The 12460-nt window shown below is 43.3% G+C and overlaps 1 protein-coding gene across 7 annotated transcripts in view; it reads right to left on the reverse strand.

Moving 5' to 3' along the window:
* AUTS2 (activator of transcription and developmental regulator AUTS2) overlaps positions 1-12460 on the reverse strand; it is a 1250408-nt gene that overhangs the window by 1163138 nt on the left and 74810 nt on the right. The gene's annotated exons all lie outside the window — the stretch shown is intronic.

Raw genomic sequence — 12460 nt, forward strand, 5'->3', positions numbered from 1 at the left:
TGAGTACATACCCAGAATGAGAAATATGGTCTTGAAGTTATATTTGCACACCCATGTTCATAGCAGCACTATTCACCATAGCCAAGAGGTAGAAGCAACCCAAATGTTCATCAAAGGACAGAAAGATAAAGTGTGGTATATACTTTTGAATACAATGGAATATTATTCAATCTTGGAAGGAAATTGAATCCTATCACATGCTAAAAAATGGATGAACCTTGAGATGTAAAATAAGCTAGTTACAAAACATTGTGCTATATGATTCTACCCGTATGAAATATCTTCAGTAGTCAAATCCATAAAACCAAAAGTAGAATGGTGGTTACCAAGGACGGAGGGGTGAGGGGAGGACAACTGTTAGTGAGTATAGAGTTTCAGATCAGCATGATTAAAAAGTCACAATTTGTGGCCAGGGCTGTGGCACAGTAGGTTAAGCATCCACCTGCAGTACCAGCATCCCCTATGGACACCAGTTGGAGTCCCGGCTGCTCCACTTCTGATCCAGCTCCCTGCTGATGGCCTGGGAAAGCAGAAGATGGCTCACGTACTTGCACCCACATGGGAGACCCAGAAGAAGCTCCTGGCTACTGGCTTCAGATCAGCCCAGCTCCAGCCTTTGTGGCCATTTGGGGAGTGAACCAGCAGATGGAAGACCTCTCTCTCTGTCTCTCCCTTTCTCTGTTTGTAACCCTGCCTCTCAAGTAAATAAATAAATCTCAAAAAAAAAGTCATAATTTGTTTCACAATATGAATACACTTAATACCACTGAACTATACACTTAAAAAGGGTTAGGATAGTAAATTTTCCAATGTATTTTTACCACAGGAAAAAATTAAACTTTAATAATAAGGTGTGTGTGTGTGTGTGTGTGTGTGTGTATAAAAAGTAAAGACAGACCTTGGGATAGTTACCAGCTATTTAAAGTAAATTCATGCAAGACTGTATTTGAGTTCAAATTGAATTAGATACTGTATTTGCCACCTGGATTATGACTGCTAAACAAAATGACCAAAAGTCAACTCTTAAAACCCTCCCCGACATGAAGCTACACTTAAATATTCACAAAATGAATCAATTAATTAATTATAAAGAACAACTAAAGGATTTCTACTTAGTGTAAGTCAGTGAGTCTGAACCTACTTCATTACAAGACTAACAGACAATTATAGTTTTCCAATATAACAGGGAAAAAAAATCAATGCAATCCCCCAAAACATAACTGACTAAAAAATGTAACATCTATGTAAAGACAAATATACCAAAAAAAAAACCCTGTACCAACAAAAAAAGGTGAGTGACTTCATTGACGAGTCCTCTGGCAAAAAAACAAAGAAAAGTATTTTCTCATATCTCTAACTTGAACTGAGCTAGGCAACACTTAACCATCTTATCCACTTAAAATAAATGTAAAGAAACCTCTCCCAAAATAATTAATGACATGAAATATACAATTATACAATCACATATTTTACAAACACAACATGTAAAGTTGCAAAATTATATACACACTGTCCACTCTTTTCTCAATTTTTACCAAATGTGGAACATTCTCAAAAGTACTTTTTCATTCCTTAAAATTAGCAATCTGGGAAGATTTAATGCAAGCAAAATTGCTTATTTTTTTTTTATTTGAAGTGTCTGCAGAACAAGCTACTAAGTATCAGATATCATTCATTTTGGATGCAATCAACATATATTTAAAAAACATAACAGCTAACATTTTTGGCACTTAGTTCTAAGAGCTTTACATGTATTAAATAAACTTAATTCTCCGTGTTATAAGGTATGAGTGGATTTCCCATTTTATAGGTAAGGTAAGGTAACAGCACGGTTAAACTTGGGTGTAAATCCTGGCAGACTGGTGCAGAATCCATGTTATTAACCAGTATCGATGCTATCTCCCAAGTAATGTCAATGAGACACTGACACACGTTAATTCTGATGCATCTGCAGGAAAACGGCATCTGAAGATAACTAAAAAGAAACCATGAACCTGGGGTCAATCACAATCTCTCTAGCTTTGTTTTTCTTGTTAGGAAATAAGTGCAATACTTCTGCTTGATAATTCAGTTGGCTGAAAGCAACAAAATCCAGCAAAACTGAAAATAAACTTCACTAAGACGACAGCCTAGCCAAACACTCTCTTCTGATATCCCCCTTCTTCTACTTCTCATCGAGATAGAGCCTTTCCCTTGCCAAATAAACTTTCCCATCCCCACAAAAGTAATTGACTACAGCAAAATGTGCAGCATTATTGGCAAAAGCTAAACAGAAGGAGTCAGCATCTCTCTTCTAAGTTGTGTCCATGTCTGAAATATAATACAGTGGGCAGGTTGTTTCTTTGAAATAGATGGATCTACGGTTTGAGAGCAGCACGAAGCATAAATCTGTCTCTGTGAATGGCTCACACCATGTCTTTCTCGTTTTGTGTGCTATTGTGTGCTATCTGGCAATATATCTGTCACAGCTCCACTTCCTCCCTTCCAGAGGAACAAAAGTTGAAGAGACTGGAAATACAACCCTAGGCACAGCCTTATAAAGGCCACAATTGAGTTTCTGAAAATTCCAAGCCAACTCCTGCCAAAGCACCAGTTCAGCTTGTCTGTACACAAGGCAATTTGGTTAAGTAATAACCCATTTTGTCATCTTCTTTGTCCAGCTCACAACAGAAATTGGATCAGAGAAACCACCATTTGCCATAAAATTATTTGAAAAAGAGTAACTTGGTGTTGAGACCCAAACAGAATATAAACTGTGCTTGTGCACACAGAGGTCTCATCTGTAACACCAGGAAGTCAATTCAAGAGGCTGTAGACAGCTGAGGGGTAACTCTAGATTCCCCTTGAAAAGTCTGTGCAGCCTCAGCAGACACTGAGAATGCCAGCAGCACTGCTCTCCGTGTTTCTGGCTCAGGCCTGGCTTCCTCCAAGAAATGCCTGCATAAGGATCAAGCTTCTCGGAGCCCGCTCTGAAGAACACTAGCCTTTCTTTTCTTTTTTTTTTTTTTTTTTTTTTTTTTTTTTTTTTTTTTTTTTTTTTTTTTTTTTACAGGCAGAGTGGACAGTGAGAGAGAGAGACAGAGAGAGAAAGGTCTTCCTTTGCCGCTGGTTCACCCTCCAATGGCCGCCGCTGCAGCCGGCGCACCGCGCTGATCCTGGCAGGAGCCAGGAGCCAGGTGCTTTTCCTGGTCTCCCATGGGGTGCAGGGCCCAAGCACCTGGGCCGTCCTCCACTGCACTCCCTGGCCATAGCAGAGAGCTGGCCTGGAAGAGGGGCAACCGGGACAGAATCCGGCGCCCCAACCGGGACTAGAACCCGGTGTGCCGGCGCCGCAAGGTGGAGGATTAGCCTATTGAGCCACGGCGCCAGCTAAGAACACTAGCCTTTAGATCAGCTCTTGCAGATTTTATAGGTCTTGCCCTTCAGTCACAGTGATCAACATCACTGCCAGCCTTATCCTCAAGAGCTTGCTTTAGAATAACTACTGTCCAGAGACTCAAAGAGGCTCTCCCAGAAAATGGGCAGGGGTCTCAAGGTTTAAATGACTGATCCTAAAATTCAGTACAGAATCCCAGACCTTTTAAAAACTCCACTTACGAAAACCACCATTCAGGCTCAAAGCTACGTGACTTGCAAATGCTCCCATTTCTGTCTAAGTTTGCTTTTGGTGCTTACAACTCAGCCAAAGAATCGAATTTAATACAACTACAAAATTAACAACAGATGGTCTAATACCTTTAACCTAGAGGAGTAAGCAACGTGAGCAATGTCTCCAAAAACTAAACCTCCCCAGGAAGGCTATAAGAATATCTGAAAAACACTGAGATAAAAAGCTGATGGCTTCAAAAACAAAACAAGATTACATCTGCATCAGAGCGCTGTCATTTCCCTAACTAACCACAAGTCTCAGTTTCCCTTTCAGCCAAGAGTGCCTCTTACTCAAATCCACAACTTTCTTATTCTAGTTCTATAAAAAGCAATGTATTCACTACTATTTGGCAAAGATTGGGTTAATGCCTTTTTTTTTAAGTACAGTACTCTGCTTTCACAATAGTACACAAATAACCAATTTCCAAATAATCAGTATATAACAAATGATACTCAGCATGGACTTTAATAACATAATGTAGCTTTCCTTTGAAGAATCGGAAGCCCCTGGAAAACTTGGGCTTTGGATTTATAGTCAGAGTAGAGTGATGGGCAGCTACAACAGATCAACAGGGAACCACTAACAAAATCTCAAAATTGGGCGAAGCACCCATTCTCTGGGCTTCTGGCTCTCCTTAATCACGAAGTTAAGAATGGTATATAGGCCGGCGCCGCGGCTCACTAGGCTAATCCTCCACCTTGCGGCGCAGGCACACCGGGTTCTAGTCCCGGTTGCCCCTCTTCCAGGCCACCTCTCTGCTGTGGCCAGGGAGTGCAGTGGAGGATGGCCCAAGTCCTTGGGCCCTGCACCCCATGGGAGACCAGGATAAGCACCTGGCTCCTGCCTTCGGATCAGCGCGGTGCGCCGGCCGCAGCCGCTGGCCGTGGCAGCCATTGGAGGGTGAACCAACGGCAAAGGAAGACCTTTCTCTCTGTCTCTCTCTCTCACTGTCCAATTAAAAAAAAAAAAAAGAATGGTATACAGAGAGGCCAGCACTGTGGCATAGTAGGTAAAGCTGCCACCTGCAGGGCTGGCACCCCAAAGGGGCGCCAGTTAGAGTCTCAGCTGCTCCACTTCTGATCCAGCTCTCTGCTATGGCCTGGGAAAGCAGTAGAAGATGGCCCAAGTCCTTGGGCCCCTGCACCCACGTGGGAGACCCAAAAGAAGCTCCTGGCTCCTGGCTTCAGATCAGCACAGCTCCGGCCACTGCAGCCAATTGAGAAGTGAACCATTGGATGAAGCACCTCTCTCTCTTTCTCTCTGTGCCCCTCCTTCTCTCTGTGTGTAACTCTGACTTTCAAATAAATAAATCTTTTAAAAAATTATTTATTTATTATTTGAGAAGCAGAAAAGAGAGAGAGAAAGAAAGAGGTATCCCATGTGCTGGTTCACTCCCCAGATGGCTGCAACGGCAGGAGCTGTGCCAATCCAAAGCCAGGAGCCAGGAGCCAGGAGCTTCTTCTAGGTCTCCCACGTGGGTGCAGGGGCCCAAGGATTTGGGCCATCTTCCACTGCCTTCCCAGGCAATAGAGGGAGCTGGATCAGAAGTAGAGCAGCCAGATCTCGAACCAGCGCCCATATAGGATGCTGATACTGCAGGCGGCAGCTATACCTGCTATGCCACAGTGCCAACCCAATTATTTTAAAAAAGAAAATAGACTTTCAAAAAAATGAAAAAGAACTTGGAGGTAGAGAGTAGCATCTAGTAAAAAATTAATGAAAAAGACAAATAAGACTCTTTATTTTCAGTTTTTTTCCAAGATGAGTATACACTACAGAGACCACAAAGTAGCTCACCAATATAATCTTCAGCTAAATCAAGATAACCTGACATTTTAAACCAAACTGTAAAGTATGAGGCCTCAATTTTCTGTACCTCTACCCATACAAAGCCTAAAAGTTGCAAGAATAAGTTTAAGACCCGGTTTAGAGGGTAGTCATTTCTATATTTCAGAACCTTAGCCTTGCCTCAGCTACTCTCTAAATACACAAAGAATTGAAGAAAAGTGACCTCCACAGAGGAGAGAGAAAAGAAAAGGTTTGTTCATGGATGCAAACATTCCAGGATGCAGGCTTCCATTTCCACAAAACCCCTCTGGATAGTCTCAGGGTCATACCTAAGTCTGTTTACCTGGCTTCTTTGATTCCCCAATGTTTAACTTTCTTTCTAACATGTGTGTGTGTGTGGAGTATATTATACATTGATAACTGCAAACAATTTCTTACTTAAGAATTTTAGAATACTGAGGCATCTTTCAGGCATCAAGTTGATATATCTCCTAACACGACAATTCTGGGTTCAAGAGTTGCTGACCCATCTGCTGAGATATCCACACCCTGGGGTCAAGGTAGGTTTTACCCATCCTGACCATCTTCCCGTCCATCTCCAGCTTACCGATGTACCTTCCCCAGGCAAAGGCTTGGTCAGAAAACTTGCTCCTCACACTCCCTTAGTCTGTCTGCCAAATGGTGTCAATCATCTGAGATGTGAATATGTAAGCACACAAATATATACATTAAGGGCTGTGGATCCGAAAGTCAAAGTGTCAACCAAAATCACCCAGGGAAATGACGAAAGTACAGGATTCTATGAACACAGAGAATCCTGGAGAGATTTAAGAGTCCAGATGAATCTGTTAAAAATCTTAAAAAGTTTCCCTGGTCCTGCAGGCAGGTTAGAAAGTTTTGTTTAACTTAGTTTTCAAATTTCTTTTTTTAAAGCAACGATATAAACAAGCATCAAGATTCAAGTTTTATGCAGTACTAAAATGTTCTAACATCAAAGCTGGCTTCTTGTCCAGAAAGTAGGCCACACACACAAAAGAGGTCAGGGTCTCACATTTGGGCAATTTTAAAAAGGTCAGTGTTACCAGAGACTCCTTATTAGATTTGGTAGGATTCCCAGAACAGGCAAGCAGGAACTTTCTTCCTCTGTCTTGCTACAAAAGTGAAAGTATTATCAAGGGCAAACTGCGGCCAAACCAGTTTCACTTCCATTAAAGTCCTACACTACTATCAACTGCCAAAGCGTTAAAGACACTAACATAATAATAAATGCAACCAACTGAAATACGTGAGAGCCCAAACAGCACGTCAGGCACAATCACCAGAACCTGTCCCTGCAGTACATCCTGACCCCCATTCCTGCCCCTCTCACAGCCTTACCACAGAGCCTTCAGCTCAACTGTCTTCCCTATCCACCCGACCTGTCAGCAAATGCACACAGTCCACAGCAGAGGAACGTGGGTAAAACAGGTCATCCTCATGGCACTACTGAAGACCTGACCTCAGGAAGCCCTCCACCATTACTTTTAAGTTCAATAAAAACCAATTAACTGATTTGACTTCTCAGCCTTTCCTCCCTACCCACCTAACCACCACAAGCCCCTACGATGAACTCTGAGGCAACCTAATAATAAGAAAATAATACACATCTCTAAATAATAGTGATGTGCTGATGCATCAGCACGGTATCATCGAGAAGTATCCACAGTGAGCAGAGAAGTTAAGCTCACACACCTCAGATGTCAGACAGTACCCAGAGCCAGGGAGTCTGCAAAACTCATGCTCTTCATCTCTTAACTGTCATGCCACTCTACCTCTCAGCAGAGACAGAACAGAAGAGACAGAAACTCTACAGAAAGTATCTGGGAAGCATTCTTGCCTATTCCAGAAGCAGGTCATGACATTCTTTGCCCATTAATGAAGAAGATTTATAAGCAACAGTAAGTACAGTATCAGAGCAATGATCAGGACAACAAAATGGTATTCTTTTCAGCCTTGTCCCAGACACACTGGGTGATCTGTCACTTTTTTTTTTTTTTTTTTTTTTAACAGGCAGAGTGGACAGTGAGAGAGAGAGACAGAGAGAAAGGTCTTCCTTTTTGCCCTTGGTTCACCCTCCAATGGCCGCCGCGGCCGCCGCGCTGCGGCCGGCGCACCGCGCTGATCCAATGGCAGGAGCCAGGTGCTTTTTCCTGGTCTCCCATGGGGTGCAGGGCCCAAGCACTTGGGCCATCCTCCACTGCACTCCCTGGCCACAGCAGAGGGCTGGCCTGGAAGAGGGGCAACCGGGACAGAATCCAGCGCCCCGACCGGGACTAGAACCCGGTGTGCCGGCGCCGCTAGGCGGAGGATTAGCCTAGTGAGCCGCGGCACCGGCCGATCTGTCACTTTTTAAAAACATACTGATTCACTGAGTGACAGAGTGGAGGAGACAGAGAGAGATATTTTCCAACACCTGGTTCACTCCCCTAATGGCTGCAACAGCCAGGCTGAAGCCAGGAGCCAGGAACTCCATCCTGGTCTCCCATATTGATGGTAAGGGCACAAGCACCCAGGCCATCTCCTGTAGCTTCCCAGGGAGCTGCACTGGAGGTCAAGGAGCCCAGACTCAAACTGGCAACCCACTCTGGGCATCATAAAGCCAAGGCTTAACCCACTATGCCTAACCCCAGCTCCCATGATCCCTGCTGCTTTCTAAGTGTGCCTTTGATTCTGTAAAATATAGGAGGTCAGGCTTCCTGATCCGATTTCATCCTGCTGTTGAACGGTAATAATTTTTTTTTTTTTTTTTGACAGGCAGAGTGGACAGTGAGAGAGAGAGACAGAGAGAAAGGTCTTCCTTTGCCGTTGGTTCACCCTCCAATGGCTGCCGCAGCCAGCACGCTGAGGCCGGCGCACCACACTGATCCGATGGCAGGAGCCAGGTACTTATCCTGGTCTCCCATGGGGTGCAGGGCCCAAGCACCTGGGCCATCCTCCACTGCACTCCCGGGCCACAGCAGAGAGCTGGCCTGGAAGAGGGGCAACCGGGACAGAATCTGGCGCCCCGACTGGGACTAGAACCCAGTGTGCCGGCACCGCAAGGCGGAGGATTAGCCTAGTGAGCCGCGGCGCTGGCCGGTAATAAATAAATATATGCAACATTTCATAGTTAGAAAAATTATGAACTTACTTATGGATTTAAAGTATTTATCAGGAAAAGTATGCTCTAATCAAAACGAAATAAAATCAATAAACCCTTCTTACTTCAGACTTTGAAGTTTCAACATCAGATTCTCATTTTCGGCGTACAGATCCCTATCCACACCATTTTTGCCTGAGAAGCAGGTGTTTGATTAGAAACTGATTTCAAAAAGTTGGTGTGGCATCTGGAGTAACTAACCCACATTAAACCCCTGTATTCTCAGTTGCACAGGTTACTCTACAACTAAAACTACAATGTCTACGAATAAGAAACATGGGCTATGGAAAGAAGCACAAATACAGCCTTATCCTGACCTGATTTTCAATCCAGAGTGAGGATCTTTCCTCTACTTACAAGTAACTTCTGTGGACACAAAGTTGGTCATGGACATTGCTGATGCTGACTTCTGGCTAAGAGCAATCCTGATTACTCCTTAACAGGTTTCTCTCTAAGAGACCGCTAACTTACATGGCAGAAGGCAAAACGAATCTGTCTTTAGCTCCCTAAAATGACTGCCACGTGGGCAGACCATCTTTCTAGAGTCAGGGAATAAGACCATGTGACGATCAGGGTTCCCTTTAATAAAATCCCCAGTCTGCCATTCCCTTTCTTTTCTTACTACAAGTGCCAGGGACAGGCCTGCCAACTTCCTTTTTAAGCATCACAATCTCTTGCCTTAACTAGACAGTCTCCTTCTGTAAAGCACAGAATTCAATCCCTGTTTCTAAAAACACACAGCCCTCTGAGTGTTTTTTTTTTTTTTTTTTAAAGAATATCTAGAGCTAGTAATGACAGGGAAACAGAAAAGCAGGCACAAGGGCTTAAGCTGAACTATCTAGTGAAAGCATTTATCCACCATTTGATTCTAGGAACAAACTCTGGAAACACGATGTGTTTGAATTCAGTGACTCTGAACTATGAGCTGAAGTAACAGCACTGGAATGGTCACCCAACAGCTAATATAAAATGAGTTATTGGCAGCTTGCAAATTCCCAGTGGCTCCCAGCATAGTCATCGCCCCAAGAATCAAAACTGGCATTTAGCTGTCCTCTCCAGCAAAGAACTGCATCAATTTATGTGTGTGATCCTTACAGAACAATAGGCACGCTGGTACCAAGAAAGAGAAGAAGATGCCAGCAGGAAGACACTTAACTCCCAAGACAGGTCTGGCATCTCCATCTCCGAGTCTCCAGGATTGTGGCCAATTAATTGGCCGCAACATCACTGGAAACTTTTCAGGGAGTGATGCCAGCTCCCAGCTGGGATAAAGAGTATTTGTGGAAGACTGCCTGAGGACAGGCAGCTTATGCTCTCCTTGACATGTTCTAAATGTTGTCCTTGGCTCTAAACAGCCTTTCAGAGCTGCCTACGTGGAACACGTGATCTTGACTCCATATAGTTACTCTCTCCCTGAAACCAGGCTTTGTCTCCCATTATTTATTGGCATTGACAGTATAAAAATAACTTTCACACATGTCTGTTATGTGGTGGATTTTTTTCTAATATTGTAAATGAATTTACTTATTTGAAACAGAAAGTGTATGTGTTCCCATCTGCTGGTTCAGTCCCCCAAATGTCTGCAACACCTGGGGCTGGGCAATCCAAGTCTCCCACTTGAGTGGCAGGAACTCAATTACTTCAACAATAACCACTGTGGCCCAGGGTGAGAAGAAAAGCTGGAATCAGAAGCTAGAGCAGGTAATCAAACCCAGGTATCCCAGTGTGGGCTGTGAGAATCTTAAACACCAGGCTGAATGCCGGTGTTTTGATGGGTAAGTATATTAAAGGCAGAGTCTGTGGCTTCTTCCTGTCTGTAGAGGAAACTTCTCAAAAAAGTAAATGCTTCCTTCTTTGTTCTACCCCACAGAAAGCTAAACAAGTGATGCATGCACTTTTACCTATTGCATAAAACCCTATGCTGTGATCTCTGTCCATTACCCTTAAGATGGTTTTATGGTATTTCCCCTACACGTGTTTCCCTTTGCCCCAATTTCTCGTGTTTATTTTAATTCAGTGGCATTGTACATGTCTTATAGCTCAAAGGTTTTTCTAAATAATGGTGAAAATGAAACACATTAGAACAAAATATCTTAATAACTAGTATTCCCTACGCTAACAGCTGCCTCACCCAAATGACCTTCAGGGAGAAGGGCAAATTGAGTTGTCCTAACAGACCAATTGTACCTTCAGGGCTTTAATTTATCCAACTGCCACATCATTCATCATCAAATTGGAAAAAAAATAAAACTTGAGATCCATCTCAAATTTACACGTGTACAACACACTAGGCTCCAAATTCTAGGTATTAAGAGACAGAGACACACACACACACACACACATGCACACACGCACACAGAGGAGCCACTACTGCCAAAGAATAAAAACATTCTGTTCTAATTCCTGTTTATTCTGGTTTTCATACCTGAGGATCACATTATAAATATTTTCTTTCTTTTTAAGATATACGTATTTTATTTGAAAGTCAAAATTATATAAAAGGAGAGGCAGTGGCAGAGAGAGAAGTTTTAGATCCACTGGTTCACTCCTGAAATGGCCTCAACAGCAATGACTGAACCAGGCCAAACCCAGGAGCTTTTTCTGGGACTCCCATATGAATGCAGGGGCCCAAGAACTTGGACCATGCTCCACTGCTTTCCCAAGCACATTAATAGGGAGCTGGATAGGAAGTGGACCAGCCGGGACTCGAACCAGCACCCATACAGGATGCCAGTGCTGCAGGTGGCGGCTTTACCACCTACACCACAGTGCCAGCCCCCTATAGTAAATACTTTCATATAGCTTTTTTTACTTAACTTTCGCAAGAGTGGGTTGTGAATGGGCTTCAGGCTCCTGGGTTTGGATCGGCCCAGCTCCTGCAGTTGTGGCCATTTGGGGAGTGAACCAGTGGATGGAAGACCACTGTATCTGTCTCTCTGTAACTCTGGCTTTCAAATAAATAAATAAATCTTTTTTTAAAAAAAAAAGATTTACTTTTATAAATAAATAAATTTTTTATAAATAAATAAATCTTTTTTAAAAAAGATTTACTTTTATTTATTTGAAAGGCAGAGTTACACAAAGAGAAGGAGAGGCAGAGAGAGAGGTCTTCATCTGCTGGTTCACTTCCCAGTTGGCCACAATGGCCAGAGCTGCGCTGATCCGAAGCCAGGAGCCAGGAGCTTCTTCCAGGTCTCCCACATGGATACAGTGCCCAAGGACTCGGGCCATCTTCTACTGCTTTCCCAGGCCATAGCAGAGAGCTGGCTTGGAAGAAGAGCAGCCAGGACTTGAACCGGCGCCCATAAGGGATGCCAGCGCTGCAGGAGGGGGCTTTACCTGCTATGCCACAGCATAGGTTTCATCTTTATTTTTTTTAAAGAGTGTTATGAATGAAGTAGGTTGGACAACCCCATTGTACAGAAGAAACATATTCCTGGAGTGTTTTGCCCAAGGTTGTGAAGCTAATGCGTGAGGAACCAGGCATTTCGGGGATGCATGCACAGGTGGCAGAGGTGAAGTACAAGCAAATCAAGTAAGAAATGAGCAGCCATACTGTTTAATTCACTATACTCTATAGATTTTGAACTATGCTCTATAGGATTTCACTCGAGGAGGACACATCTGCTCATAAAGCTTTTCATATTCTCCTAGCAAAAGAACTTACAGCCACTATTCCTCTAGTACCCAACACTATACCTAAAAAATTAATATTTCTTTATACTTTATTCTGATCGTGAATGTTACTTTCAGGAACCCTACACGTTTTCCTACTCCAAAACAGGCCTACTTTAAGGCTCAAGCCAGACATCCCTCCAAATACAAACCCCTAAAACAACAGTCTC

Source organism: Oryctolagus cuniculus, chromosome 19, assembly GCF_051225735.1.
Source record: "Oryctolagus cuniculus isolate XC-2025 breed Fujian yellow rabbit chromosome 19, ASM5122573v1, whole genome shotgun sequence".
NCBI classification, from domain to species: domain Eukaryota; kingdom Metazoa; phylum Chordata; class Mammalia; order Lagomorpha; family Leporidae; genus Oryctolagus; species Oryctolagus cuniculus.